Below are 15,784 nucleotides of genomic sequence, written 5' to 3'. Positions count from 1 at the left end.
ATAGAGCACTTGGAAAAGTTCATCCGTAAGATGTGTCCGGCCTATGTTGAATTCCAAGAGTCTGAATCAAGTGATGCATCCACCGCCACTCCAACACAACAACCTCCTTCTTAGGTTACTTCTTAGGCTACTTATTCGGCTATTTATTATGGTTTAGATTCTCTTTTGGTTATTATGAACTTGTCACTTTGGGATGATGTGTCAATCATAGTTTTTGATTGATCACTTTTGGTTCTCTTTTTGTAATTGCTAATGTGGTGAACAAATTACTATTGTGGTGAACTTTTGGTTATTAAAAATATGAATTTTAGGTTTCTGTTTGATTAGAAATTGGATTTATAAAACAAAACAAAACAATTTTGATTTTAATCACTATAGTCGTCAAACCAGTCATTAAATCTGACTTAAAGTCGTAACATAGTTGTCAAATAGTCGCTAAATAGTAGCCACAGAGTCGTATAATTTAACGACGAATTCACAACTATTTTCAAACTAGTCGTAACATAGTCATCCAATAGTCGTAACTAGTAACGACTAACTTACGACTATGGTTACGACTACAAGCCATAGTCGTAATATTGTCGCTATTTACCGACTATGTTACGACTGAATTTCCTTACCGACTACTGATTTATGATAACAAATATTAGTCATAAATTAGTCGAAATGTATGATTTAGTGACTATTTAGTGACTAATAGTGCAGTCGTAAATCACCTGTTTTCTTGTAGTGAAGGCACCAACTATATATTAGCGTCTGACGACCAAATCAACGCTTCCCCTATCTTGCTGCCAAATCCGTGCCTAATCTGCTTCCTTTTCTCATTGGTGAAGAGTGAAGACTCTTTAACAAACAAACAAAACAAAGAAAAAAAAGAACAAAATTAACAAACAAAAAATAATTACGAGGTGGTGTTGTATATATATATATGTGGTATATGTGGCATCCTAGTTAGCTACATTAACAGTTTGACTAACAACATCCGTAGATTTGTTAGTTTTTCCCATATTTTAAAAGTGTATGTAGTAGATTCTAATTAAAAGTTATTTCATGCAGTTATAAACACCCTTTAAAATTCTGAATAAATACTATAAAATAATTTAGTTAGTGGGGGAACTAGCTGTTTCCCCCTCTTGCTCTATCTTTAGATTGGAGGAGAGATATGGCCTATGGGATGTGGCATAATGCTTCCACCTATTTATTGACTACTTTTTTTTTTTTTTTTTTTACTATTTATACTTTTCACATTTTTAACCTACTTGATAAGTTACTCACCAACGTCTATCAACCAAAACCTAGAAGATTTATATGTGGGGACATGAAGACGTTGAAGGAAGTTGTTATATGAATGAATTTCACATGTGGAATATTATCAGAAAAGGAACAGAACCGAAACTTAAGATGGTTGGACCATATGTAGAATGGTTTAATGGTAGGACTTCAAATCTTGTACGTACCTTTTGTTTTATTTTAATTTTCCTGAAAATATTTTGCTGTGAAATTCATTGTGATATCCCTCCGAGACACTATTAATCCTCACCGTCGTTTTATAAATTAGTTAAACATAAGGAAATTGATCAGTTTATAAGACACACGTACGTGAAATTTATTGTAACACTAACATCCCTTCCAGACAAACTTTTATTTACTAAAGTCTCCAACTGAATTTCTCTTGTAAAATTGTGCTAAAATCTCTACACTACAAGAAAACACGCCTTTTGCGAGGACGAGTTGCGACGGAGGATAGCTCTCGCAAATTTGCGGTGGATTGCGACGAAAGTACGAGAAAATAAAAATACCTAACAAATCCCTCGCAAAACTGCGAGGAAGCGAGTCGTCGCAAATCCAATGCTCAATTGCGAGGCATTTACGACAAATTCGCAGGGAAGGTCACATTCCTCGCAAATCACTCGCAAAATTGCGACGCATTTGCGAAAACAGAATCCATAGCAAATTTGCTACGGACATGCGAGTGAATTGCGATAGCCATGGCAAATCAATTGCAAAATTAGGAAATTACTTTTTTATAAATATTACAAAACTTAATATAATTATTCTGAAATACATTTCAATGTGTTCATATATAAGGTGAATTATTCTGAAATATATTACTATTAATGATTAAAAAGTTGATAGAAAAGAGTATGATGAGACATTAGACCTTATAACATATTTGAAAGTTAATTTTACTAACTTTTCAAATTATTTTGATGGTTTTTATAAATTAAATATATATGGTTGCGACAAATTTGCAACTGATTTGCTAGATAAATTAGTCGCAAATCCATCGCAAATTAAGAAAATTATAGCAATTCACTCGCAAATTACAACTTCAAACCCTAAACCCTAAACCTTACAGACTAATTACATTAATATTAATGATTAAATATATAAATCCAAGATTTATAATCAAAGATAGGGCAGTGCAACACAAAATATTTGGAGAATTGGACAATTTTTTGGAATATTTGTCAAATATATGTCTCAATGTAATGAACATATAAGAAGATAGTTAGAAGATAGTTAATGATTAGAGGAAGATGCAAAATTGGACAATTTTAAAATGTTTGATGATAGAAAAGAGTATGATGAGCCTATTGGACCTTATAATATACTTGAAAGTTTATTTGACTAATTTTTTAAAATCATTTTTGATGGTTTTTATAAATTAGATATTCAAGGTTTGCGGCAAATTTGCGAGGGATTTGCTAGTTGCAGAGCAAATTCTTCGCAAATGCAAATTTCTCAAGTCATAGCAATTCCCTCGCAATTTAAACCCTTGAACCCAAACCCTTAGGAATAATTATATTACTATTAATGATTAAAAAGATGAATCCAAGATTTATAACTAAAGATAGGGCACAAATGACAATTTCAAAACCTAAACCCTAAATTACTCGCAAATCCATTGCAAATATCTCATTCCATAGCAATTCCCTCGCAAAAGGAAACTTTAAACCCTTGAACTATAACCATAAACACTAATGACATTATATGTTTGCAATTCTCAATATTCTCATATAATTCTTATATAAATTACATATTTTTATATGTTTGGAAATTCTTGAAATATTTTTATAGTGTCTCTCGCAATTCTCTCGCAAAGTCTGAAAATATAAATTACATATTTTTAATACGCTTGCTAGGGATTTGCGAGGGACCATAGCTAATCCATAGCAATATTTGCGAGAGATTTGCGACGCAGTGTTTTTCTATATAACTAGAAAACCTAGTTTGAGCGAAGCTCAAACCTTGACTAATCCGCAGCCAAAAGAAAAACCCTAGTTCCCTAATCCTTCTCTTCTCTGATTTCTTCTCTCTTCTCCAATCTCTTCTCTCAGTCCCGGTTAACCCTTCTCAAACCCTAACTCCTCCTCTTCTCTCTTGTCCTCTGAATCTCTTGTCCGGTTAATCTCCGACTCAATCTCTTCTCTCTTTGCCGGTAAGTCTCCTCCTCTCCCCTTCTAAATTAGGGTTTCGAAATTGGGGATTCAATTTAGGGTTTAGGGCTATGATTCGATTAGGTTTTCAATTCGATTTTAGGGTTTCGAATTTGGGGATTCAATTTGGGTTTAGGTTATGATTCGATTTGGGTTTTAATTAGATTTTAGGGTTTCGAATTTGGGGATTCTATTTGGATTTAGGTTATGATTCGATTTGGGTTTTAATTAGATTTTAGGGTTTCGAATTCTAATCAGTTTTTTATCTGCTTTCAGATGTCTTCTCGAGACCAAAACGTTTCTGTAAACCAAAACGTTTACAGAAACTTCATTGCTTCTCAAGGGTTAAGTTCTCCAGTCTCTGCTCGAAGGACACATTCTGCTTCTGCTCCTCCCCGAAGGTTATCTTCTCCCGCTTCTTCTCAAGGTACATCACCGGCGATGCATGCTGATAGTCCTCATGGAAGCTCTCCGGCGATGCATGATGAAAATCCTCCTCAGCAATCAACTTCGCGTATCAACAGTATTTTTGCCTCTCAAACTTTTTTCACTTTGGAAGAGTTACTTGCAAGTCTCGGGCGTGCCGGCTTACCAAAACTGGATCCTAAGCGACCTCCGGGTACTCTCTGGTGAGAATGTTATGTATCTAACCTATAGTTTATCTTTATGTTTTGTATTTTCAATGATCCTCATTCCTTTTATCTGATGTTTTGTAGGTTTGACCAGGATTCTACGGTTGCTGTTACTGTCAGGGCCATTTTTGAAAGAGATTTCAAATCAGCTCATGCCAATTGGACGCAAACACCAGGTCCGGTTGTAAACCGGTGGTTTGAAAATTTTGCGGTAAGTTACAGATTTGTTGATATGTTTAAACTACAGATTTTGTGTGTTTATCACTTAATTCTGGTTCTGATTATGATTCTGTTTCATGTTATGTCTTCACAAGCAACCATATAACTTGGATGCGTCCATCAATGGAAGAGTTAGAATTGAGTTTGAAAAGAAGTTGAAGTCTCGGATGTGTGATCAAGTGTCTCGGTGGAAGGGTAAGTGGAGGAAGAAAGGTAATGACGCAATGTCGCGGTGGCTTGATCCTACTATATGGGAAGGCTTGGTCAACTTTTGGTGTGAACCAAAATCAGAAGAAAAGAGTATCAATAGCCGTAGTGCTCGCTATAGTGATCCTGATGGCACCGGAATACATAAGCACCGTTCTGGTCAGACCTCTTTTAAAGCCCGAGCACGAAAGCTTGTAAGTATCTCTGTTTAACACAAGTTCATTAATCATATCATATCTACAATATAGCAATATAGTTGTTTCATTTCTCTGTTTTTAGTCTGAGAGTACTTGTGAGCCACTACCTGAAATCCTGCGAGTACTGGAAGACACTCATAGAAAACCTGATGGGTCGTTTGTTGATGGACTATCTGAGAAGGTGTTCAATGAAGTGTCGTCAAAGATAGCTAATGCTGAGTCTGAGCTAATATCAGCTGATAACACGGAGAGTAGTGCTTCTGGTGGGTTATCACTAACTGTGAAGAACCAAATTTATGCCGAGGTAAAACATGCTTCATTGTTTATGTTAATGTTTGTGTTTGTGTAAAATATTTGTGTATATGTTTATGTTTATGTTTGTGTAAACACTTATGGTGTGTATATGTTTTGTTGGCAGGTTGCTCTGAAGAAAAAGAACCGGATATATGGTGTTGGTAACATGCAAGCAGAAGCATCTTCAGCTCAGATTGTTCAACCGCCTCCTCCTTCTGAAGATCCACTTGTTCTAGCTGCAAAGCTTGCTGCTGCCGAAGCTGTTCTTGCAACTCAGGCAACTCAAATACAGGCCAATGCACAGACGATGCAAGAAAATGCAGTGATGATGCAAGAAAATGATCTGAAGATGCCAGAAAATTCAGAGAAGATGCATAGTTATGATGCATACTTTGATTATCTTGAATCTAAAGATCTAGAGTTTGCTGCTAGATTTCGCCAAGAAGATTCACCGGCCAGACCTGCCACCGAAGATGGAACCACCGGACAGTCAACACTGATGAACTTGTTTTGTAAACTTCGTACTTAGTACTCTTTATCCTCTCATATCTATTGTTTTGTGTAGAACAAAATCGGTTATTATGTTTTGTTAACTTATTATGTAAACTTAGTACTTCTAATTACAGCTTTAATTTGATTAAGTTTAAGGGTTAATTATAATTACAGGTTTAATTATAATTACAGGTTTAATTTTAATTACAGGTTTAATTTAAGTAAGCTTACCAAAATGAAAATTCTAATTTTTTATACCATTATTATAATTTGCGACGGAAATATTAATTGCAAAAGCATCGCAAATTTACGAGGGATTTACTATATACAAAATTGCTAGGATATTGCTAGAAAACTAGTTCCTCGCAAAGTGTGTGGGATTTGCGAGAGACAATTTTTCCTCGCAAAAGTTGCGAAGGAATTGCAACGTTGACCGATTTGCGAGAAGCGATTTGCGAGGAACGGACTTTCCTCGCAAATTGCTCGCTTTTGTCGATTTGCGAGTTCGCGATATATTCGTCCATCGAAAAAGACGTGTTTTCTTGTAGTGCTAGTGTTTGAAAATACCATTAATATCAAAACAAGTTTGATATTTAGGAAATTTGTCTAATTTAAATTAAGGAAGGAATGACTAACTTTAGAACTGGGTTTAAATGATTAAAACATTTACTTGTAAACTTTCTGAGATTGCTAGAGCACTGGAAAAATATTTTGCTTTGTATCACCTGCATCGACCAGTACCAACACTGCATTGACTGATGCATGCTCGACATTTCACGAAATCCCTAATTGCATCGATCGACATCTCCACATGGCATCTCCACTTTGTGCATCAACTGACGCAGATGCTGAACATCATTCTTCCCCGAACCTTCTCGCCGGATCTCTGTTCCTAAACCATCAAAACACGATCCAAAGGCACAAAAAAATCCTCACAAAGCCACAAGTGACACAAAAACAATCTAACTACGAAAGAATCAACCACATAACACATAAACACGAAAATCAGAGAAATCTCAAGCTTAGATAAGCCATGGTCCTGCACTCACCTTTGCCAAAGAAGAATCTGACTCTAAACAGGTGGATCGACACTCCTAGAAAGCTCCTATAACGATCCCAGCTACAGATCTCCCAAAATCCGCAAGAACAGCTTCCTCACTTTTCTTTATCTCAAAAACGGCTAAACTAAGCCACAAGACGACAAACCTAATTTAAAATAGACTCCAGGATTTCCTAACCCAAAACGCAACCAACACACGTGTTTAAATTACGCGAAAACTGACCTTGCATCGACCGATGCAACACTTGCATCGATTGATGCACATCCCAAACCGGGATTCCGGTTTGCGGATGTTACATTTTTTTTTATCTAGAGCGACAGTGAGTCAGATGATGAGGAACAAGATGGTGAAATACTCAATAATTATGTTGCATTACTAGGTGTTATTGAAGAAGATGAGGGCATTGAGACAACTGAGGAGGTCAAACAAATTGTTGAGTCTAACTCAGAAGATGATGAAGTAGATCTATCTGCTGAAGAACAAGTCGCTTTTCTTATTTCGAGTTTGATTCAGAAGAAACAGGAGAATGATGAGCGGATAGCTGAGAAACTCTGACAATGAAGTTGGCAAATCTGACTACAGAACTTGATGAAGAAAGAACTAGGTCTCACAGACTTAAGAAGCAACTGGAAGAACAACCGAAAACATCAGGATACTGAGTAAAGGAAAAAAGGACGTCGACACAGTTTTAAGCAGTGGAAGATCAAGTACTATGAAGTGGGATCTCGGCTATCAAGGCGAAGCTGGCTCAACATCCACTAAGTTTGTCAAAGGTCTGACTATGATCCCTAGTGCATTACCACGACCATGGACCACCAACGGCCACTTGGTCATCCTATCCTTCTTTTAATTCTTATGACCATTGTTTTCTTTTTGAACGCCTTAGGCTTATGCGTTTTGTTTTAGTCGACGTGTTTAGGGTTCAAGGGTTCCCTTATGTAAGCTTGCCTATATAAAGGCCTAGACCCCCAAAATGTAAAGGTTAGACTCGACATACAAGAAAGTTTTCTCTATCTTTACTCTCATTTTTCAGTGATTGAGAACGAAACCGTTGAAGCGTCACAAACGGGATTCGTAACCTTCTAGTCTGGCCGTATTATGAGAATAGCCATCTCTCGTGTGTCGTCACTTTGATCCATCGGCTTCCATCCAAGACTCGAACGAGTCGAGCATCTCTTTGTTAATCTCTGTTTCCCTTTCGTTCCACCACCATTTGGAGCTATCCGTGTCTGAATCTCTTAACCGGACAGTTTTCTTACATCCCAAAACCCAGCCAAGATGTATGTTCATTTCTGTTCTACTCTTCCGTCATCTGACCGTACGTTTGTGTGCAAGACCATTGGCCGGGATCATATCAGTTGCTATTAGAGCCGAAAGGTTCCTCACAAGGTTGTGTCTATCCTTACCTCTGTGTCTTGTGTCTTGTCTTATGTTCATTTGTTTGTCTTAGCTTATTGTTCGTTTTAGGCTTGTTAGTGTTCTTGAGTCCGTTCTTCGTTTTTGCTAGTCTAGATTCATAAAGTTGTTGTTATATTGTCTAGTTTTAGTTTGTGGTGGCCTAGAAACCACGTGTAGCCTCTAGAGTTTGTCCATTTTCGCTTTGGTCTTAGGTTGTGTCTTGTAGTGCTTTTGCTTTTAAAACTCATTAGCTGTCCCTAGTCTAAAAATATCCTATCATTTGTTTGTATCTATCGACCCTAGAACCCACATGTGTCTTTGTTGCATAGGAACTGTTCAAGCCGCCATGGACCATCCGACGAGAGCACCGATCGTCGAGCGCTGCAACCATACACTGGAGGCCATGTCAGCCACCGTTTCTGATGACCGACCATCGTTGGTACCACTTCTCCAGCCAACCCAACCGATGACCGCCGTCCCTACGTTACACGACCGCCATTGGTATGTCCGCCGTCCATCCTATCATTGTCCGTACGACCACCGTCCATACAACAATGCTATGAGCCCAATCCGGGAGGTACGTCCGAAGAGGAGGAAGATTTACCATATCGGAGGAGGCATCAAAACCAGATGGACGACCGAATTGAAGGACGACGTTACCAATCAAGTGAACCGCGGCACAAGCTTATGGCCCCCACGTTCACCAGAAAGGTCGATCCGGAGGCTTATCTCGAATTAGGAAGGAAGGATGGACCACATCTTTGTGTGTTACAACTACATCAAGCCCAAGAAGATTGCTTGTGTCGCAGCTCAGTTCACGGACCATGCCCTCACATGGTGGGACCAAAGTGAGGCTGAAAGAAGAAGGGATCAGGAGAGAGCTGATAGACAGGTTTTCATCCAGGGTATCAATTCCATATGCAGTTGTAGTACAAAGGGTTATCAATCCAAATGGTTGTGTATTGCTAGCAGATAGCATGCAATCAGAATCAAGCAAGTCAAGCCAAGTAATAATGGGATTTGGTTCTAATAGTCCTAATATAAACAAAGTAAAAGAATATAAACAAGTAAACCACATGACCTAAGCACTCGATGCAAGCAATCGAGTACAGGATCGAGTGGGGGTGATCGAGTATGCAAGTAAACTATGAACAGCTCGAGGTATTACTCGATGCAGGTTATCGTGTACCTGATCGGGTAAGTGGTCGAGTAAGTAAGGAAAATGCAAGAAATGAAATACGAAAGTTCCTAAGGATGGGGGTAATCGAATCCTAAGTGTTCTAGACCAGTACGGATGCTTTACATGCCTCAAGCAATTATTTCCTAGACAATGAACCTCTAAAACCTTGTCACCACACTTTCGCACTAGCAACAATCAACCTTGAACATACTACCACACTGTCACACTAGCAATATGAACAAGCAGGCATTAAGAACAATTCATTTTTGTCAGTAAACTTAGACTTATCTTATTTTTTCACTCAAAGTTAAGTATACCTCTAGCATTGACCTAATCAAACATTTTATCTACTCCTTTCGGCCTGTAGCATTGTAAACGCCCTAGATCTAATCTCAACCTTTCGGTCTGTTGACAGCATTAAGAACATCAACCTAGAAGGAAATCTATCAAACATAACAATCAACTAAAGCATCCTAACCGATCAAGAACACCTAATCATCTATCCCATCCCTAGAAACTCTGCTACACTACTCGGACATAGAAACGTGAAAAGGCAATAGAAATAAACGAAAATGACATTATTAAAGAGATAGAGTAGAGTAGAAAAGAGTATGGGATAAAGATCTAAGAAAACTACAAAATAAAAGTACAAAAACAAGAAAAAAATGTTGAGTTGCTCAGTTCTCTCACAGAAGCTCTCGCTTTCTGGTTTGAGGGTCTGCGGCGTGCTCATTTGCGAGCTAGGGAAAGAGGGGGTTTATATATGGAAACCCATTTGACCTAGCTTCCCAGACCTGCCCGATGGTCTACTCGATGGGGTACACGAGGTTGAAGTCGGGTAACTCCTCGGGTGGATCTTCGGGTTGCTCCTCGCGCTCTTGGATCCTCTTCGGTCGTGTTGGGCTTCGGACTTGTTCTTGTAGCTCGATGGCTCCTTCGGGTACATGCTCGAATTGTCCTTGTTTTTTCCCCATTTTTGGCTCTTTAGCACCTGTTTTCATCCAATATATGCAAATGCAGAAATGCAACACCCTAAATGCTCTAAAACTTGATTCTTACAGTAAATGACCTAAAAATGCTAAGTTAGAGGTATGAACAATGCAAAATATGGACAAAAAAGGATGTTAAAAACATGTAAATTAGAGTGTTATCAGACCCCCAAACTTAAATCTTGCGAGCCCTCTAGCAAGGAAGTAAGAAGGTACGGTTTGAAAGTGGGGACTGATAACCTTAAGATGCTAACCGAAGGATGCAAGCTATAGTCCTTAAAGATAGTTTAATGGTGCTAAGATCAATCAACATACTTACAAATATTTTTCTATGCTTATTACCATGCATCGATCTAGCACAACCTCCAACTAAAGATAAGGAACATCTCTTTCACATTCAATTAAGTGTTTGGCGAATTCTTGCAAATGGAAGGTGAATCAAGTTCAATCGGTTTCAAGGGTAAGGCTTTTTGATAAGGTGGTTTCAAGCAAATTCTTTAGGTTGTTTTCTCTCAAAAAGTGGAATGCTAGACAGTCATGAAAACTATCTAAGACTGAGAACAATTTGGGCATACAAAGCTTAACTCTTGATGACCTACCCTTTTCTCATACAATCATCATTTTTTTTTTTAAACCCCTAGAATTAAACTACCCACAACCTTGATTTTAACTCTTTTTTTTTTACTCCCTAAGGTTTAAACTTTAAAACTTCTAGCTCTCTCTTTTTTTTTTTTTTTTTTCTCTCTCTTTGCTAAGCTCCTAATATGAATATATTTTTTTTTCTTTCTTTCTAGGAGACTATAGCAAGAACTTCTTCTCTTTTTTTTTTTACTTAGAGACTTAGAACTAATTAATTCTAACCTTAGGGACTTTTTTTTTTTTTTTAATTATTCCACAACCCAACCCCCAAATAAACATTCTAACCACCTATCTTTCAAAACCGAATCTATTAGCTAGTTCAAATCTAACTTAGCTAAATCAAGAGGCAGTTCTTTGTCGTTCTCAATACTCTCAAGGTTTCACAACCTATAGCACAATGAAAAAAGCCTCACTCAACAATTCACAACAAGGTTTGAAAGAAGGGTTTGGGTTCATGGGTAGGACAAATGAATCGGGTTAAACGAAAAGATTGGTAAAAAAATGGAGTGCTACCCCGAGTTTAGAGTTACATGAGCGAGTATTCAAGTTCCATAAGCAAGACAATTAAAGTTCAAATTAAATCCAATAATATGGAGATGTTCTAATGTTCAAGCAAGTGGAGGAAGCATTCAATCGACACAAAGGGTCTAAGCAAAGATTTTTCATTTTTTTCCAAACATTGATCCAGCAACAATGAACTGCGACTAAGGGCTATAGCTTCAATCCTAAGGTTTGATTTTCAAACAAGGTGGTTTTAATCATTGTCCCCTAAGATGCATATGCAACAATCCTATATGAAACAAACTAGACTCAATCCTAATATGTAAATGCAACTAAATGAACACTCTCTTTTTTATTATTATTTTTCAAAAAATTTCAAATTTTTTGGATTTTTTAATGCACATAAATGCAGACTCAAATGAATAAAACTAGCATGCAAAAATTTGAAATAATAAAAATAAGAAAATAAAACACAATGTTAAATACATTCTAGGACCTTCCCCCAAACTTAAATTACACAGTTCCTGTGTAAATAAAAGTTGGAAAAAGAATCCAAGAATCAGACAAAATAAAATAAAACTAAATGCAACGGTATATACAAATGTTGGATGAAATTGGTACCTCATGGGTTGGTGAAGAAGGAGGTTGCAGTAGCCTCCATAGTTCCCAACGTGTAGCCAGGGTCGTCTCCGGCTTCAGCAGGTGCCGGTGTTTGCTCGTCAGAGAGCTCAATAATGTGCACGGACGACTTACTCGGACCAGCATCCGAGGTGTTGATCGAGGGTGGGATCGCGTAGCTCATCGGGTAGGGCATCGGGTAGTAGGATGGAAATGGCGGAAGAGGTCCAGAATGATCACCGGTGTATCCACTCGCAGGGTGCATCGTGTACGGCATCGTGAATGGCATCTGGTACGGTGGAGGAAAAAGTCCAGCATAATCACCCGATTGGGTGCTCGATGGATGCATCGGATAGTGCATCGTGTATCCCATCGGATTGGGTGTCGGGTAGGCGTCAGAGTGGCTTCTCCTCGATGCTTCTGGTCGGGTTATGTCCTCCTCAGCTGGGCGCTCGTATGATGATGCTCTTTGAGGTTCCGGAGGTGGCAGTCCACGAGTTCCTCCTAGCGGTCCGCTTCTCCCCATCCATGTGGGTGCTTGTGCCGAGGTAGGAGCTGAGGCACAGCTTGCCTTGTCTTGCAAATCCTTGATCTGACCTTCCATTATCTTCACCGAACAGGCGAGATCCTTCACCTTCTTCACCAAGAACTTGTTCATCTTTTTCAACCAACCGATCCTTTTGTGAGATTCTCTCACTCCAACTGGTTGCTTTTGAGAGCATACATACTCCTCAAAATCAAACTCCTCCGAGCTATCTCCTTGTCTATGCCTGGTTTCCTCTCTCTTCTCAACTTCGGACTCCTCCTCCGGGTTGTATAGCTCTTCCAACGGTGGTGCGAAGTCAATGTTGTTTCCTAGCCGAACCTTGGTGTATATGACATTGGGTAAAACCATTTGAGCAGCTCCGGTCATTGGATGGACAAACTTGAACAGTGTCATTTCATTTGGCCTCTCATAGGCCAAAAATCTCGCCAGCACGAGGTAGTCCGCATCCAGCCACCTTGGTTCGTGAACAAAACCCTTTAAGGGCACATCGTATGCCACTAGGATTGGTGTGACTAGTCCCCCAATAGAGATCTCTCCGCCTCCTTCTCTCCTTTTCACAGCCCATGATTTCAAGTACAGGAATTGATCGAATAGCACGAACAACATACTAGTCTCAGCTATGTCTCCTACTAGCGGTGTTCCATCCCTAGCACTATCCAAAACTCCACACAATGCAACATCTAATAACTGAAGCTCATGGTCGTTCACATTCCCAGTATCTTTTCTAGCAAAAAGAGTGCATGCGAGGGACTTGTGAAAATACCTCAAAACAGGGCTCCTTATTTGAGCAGATTTGGAGCTCGTGGACTTGTAGGGGTGCTTGTCTCCTATTGTCAGCCATAGGGACCTCATCTCTTCCTTGCTGACCTCCATACCTTCCCCACTACCAGCTTTGAAGCCATACAGCGTCTCCATCTCCTTGAAAGTGAGCCGGTATTCCGTTTTCCGAACGGAGAAGGTGATAAACCCGATCCCCCCATCGGGTAGTAGGGTTGGGTGGTCCTCGAAATAGTGCAGCTTCAGGGTTGAAAGGAAGTGGACCGTCTCCTCCTCATATGCTTCTAGGTGGGATTGCATCATATTGTCCAGGTGGCACATATCGAACATAAATTCAACATCTCTAGCGATGCCCAATTGCTTCATGGTCTCACGGTGAGGGTATCGGGTACCAACAAAGCTCATTTTTCGGAAGACTTTGAATAGTCTCGCCGGAGTGTCTACTTCCTTTTGCTTTAGCCTCCGCGAGGCTTGGCAGGTTCTCTCTCTATGCTCCTCTTCTCTTTCTCTTTCCTCTTCCTCAGCGTGTTGATCTTCTTCCTCAACTGCTTTCTCAACCACCTTCTCAGCCTTCTCCGAAGCCGGTCTCTTCCCCCTTGCCATTGCGGCTCTACTCCTTGATCGAGAGGTTTGAATCTCACCTTGTTCTTCCCCTCCAGCATCAGAATCGACCTCCATAGGGTCGGTAAGTGTCTTTTCGGACGTAGACAGGTCCCTACGTCGAGGAGAACAGCAGACAGCACTCGCCATTGGACTCGGTGAGCGAACTCGGGGGCTTACTCGATCGGTTACTCGAGCATCAGGTCAAGTGGTAGATCGAGTTGTGCATCGGGTAGGGGAGGCTAAACGTCCACCCAACGGTTGGGAACGTGGAACGTTTCCTCTCCCTTGAGATTGTCGAATTTCGGCGGCGTCTCCTCCGGTTGTAGCAGAGGCGGAGGTGGATCTTCTTCCCTTCCTTTGTTAGGTTCTAGAGGTTGGCTCCATGTCGATTCCTTGAGAAGAAAAAGCTAAGTCTTGACGTTAATAGGGTTAGTCTCAAAGAAAATCGAGTAAGACTTGAGGTTGAGAGATAATAGAAACTATGGAATACAAAAACTCTAGGGTTGAGAGAAACTTATCGGTGATGCTTGGGGAGAGAATGTCGAAACCCTTAAATAGGCTAGGAATTGGTTGGTGGGCTTCACCGAGAGTGGACTTGGCTTGTGGAATTCGGACTCCACTCGCTACCCGAGCAGAGACACGATCAGGCGCATCGAGTACGGTGTCGGGTTGACCCTCGGGTTTACCAATTCCCTCTTTCCAATTTTCCATTTTTTTTTCTTTCGTTTTTTTTTTTTTTTTTTTTTTTAAATTTGCAAAAAGAGAAAAATTAAATAAAAGTAAATAAAGCAAATAAACTAAAATTAAAAGATACCTTTGGGACTTCCTCCCAAGTGAGCTTGTTTAGAGTCACTAAGCTTGACTCTTCATGCTCCTTAAGCATGGGATCCATGTGGAAGAGGTTCTGGAATCCTCTCCACTACAGTAGGCTGGTTCAAAAGATCTTCCAGATTTTGTCCAGGTTCCATGGCAATTGTGGTTTTGACCTCTTCAAGATGTAGCATTTTCCTTTGTTTGGTCCTTGTGAAAAAAGCTTGACCATCTATGGTTGGCCTCTTAACCCCTTTCTTCACATCAAACTCCATCTTGAAGTGCTCACCATGCTCTATCTTGATCTTGCCTTGTTTTACTTCGATCACAACACCAACTGTTGCCAAGAATGGTCTACCTAGAATCAGTGGATCATCTGGTTCCTTATCCATATCCAGGATCATGAAGTCGGTAGGCACTTCCAGTCTCCCAATCCTTAGAGGCAGATTCTCTAGAATGCCAATCGGATGTCTCACCGTTCTATCAGCTAGACCCAAATACAGCTTACTTGGTTTGAAATCAGTGAATCCTAACTTGTTAGCAACTGAAAACGGCATAATGCTGACCGAAGCTCCAAGATCACACAAACAGCTCTTGAAGATCCGAAGTCCTATCGAACACGGCAACGTAAAAGAGCCAGGATCTTCAAGTTTTTCCTCAATTCTCACCTCAGGATCCAAGCAAACTCCACTTCTCAGAATCTCAAATCCGATCTCCTTGACAGCTTCCTTAACCTCATCCTCCAATCTAGCTGCTTCCTTTGCAGCTTCCTGCTGAAGCTCGTGTGGGGGCAAAAGCTTAGGTGGTGGAGCTTTGCGCTTAGCCATCCGCTCTGCAAGCGCCTCCAACTGGATGTCAAGTGCAGCATTGAACCTTTCCTCCAACTCCCCTCCTACCAGTGCAGGTGGTTGAGGCTGATCTCCCTTCTCAACATCTACTCGATGCATCATCCGATCAACACCATCGTGTAGGTCATCGGGTTCCTCTTCGGGTTGTTCTTCAGTTTGTGATTCTCGAACCAGTGCTCGATCATCAACTCGATCAGTCTCTTCGGGTGAAGGCTCGGGTTCATACTCGGATATATAGTATTTGGCCTCATTTTTTATTTGTTTTTCCACATCCTCCCCATCTTGACCATCACTGTCCCCAGTGAGGTAATCCTCATAGTCATCATCCAGGA

The sequence above is a fragment of the Camelina sativa genome, chromosome 20 (genome assembly GCF_030686135.1).
Source record: "Camelina sativa cultivar CO46 ecotype springtype chromosome 20, ASM3068613v1".
In the NCBI taxonomy this organism is placed as follows: Eukaryota; Viridiplantae; Streptophyta; class Magnoliopsida; order Brassicales; family Brassicaceae; genus Camelina; species Camelina sativa.
Note: the sequence above shows the minus strand (reverse complement) of the source record.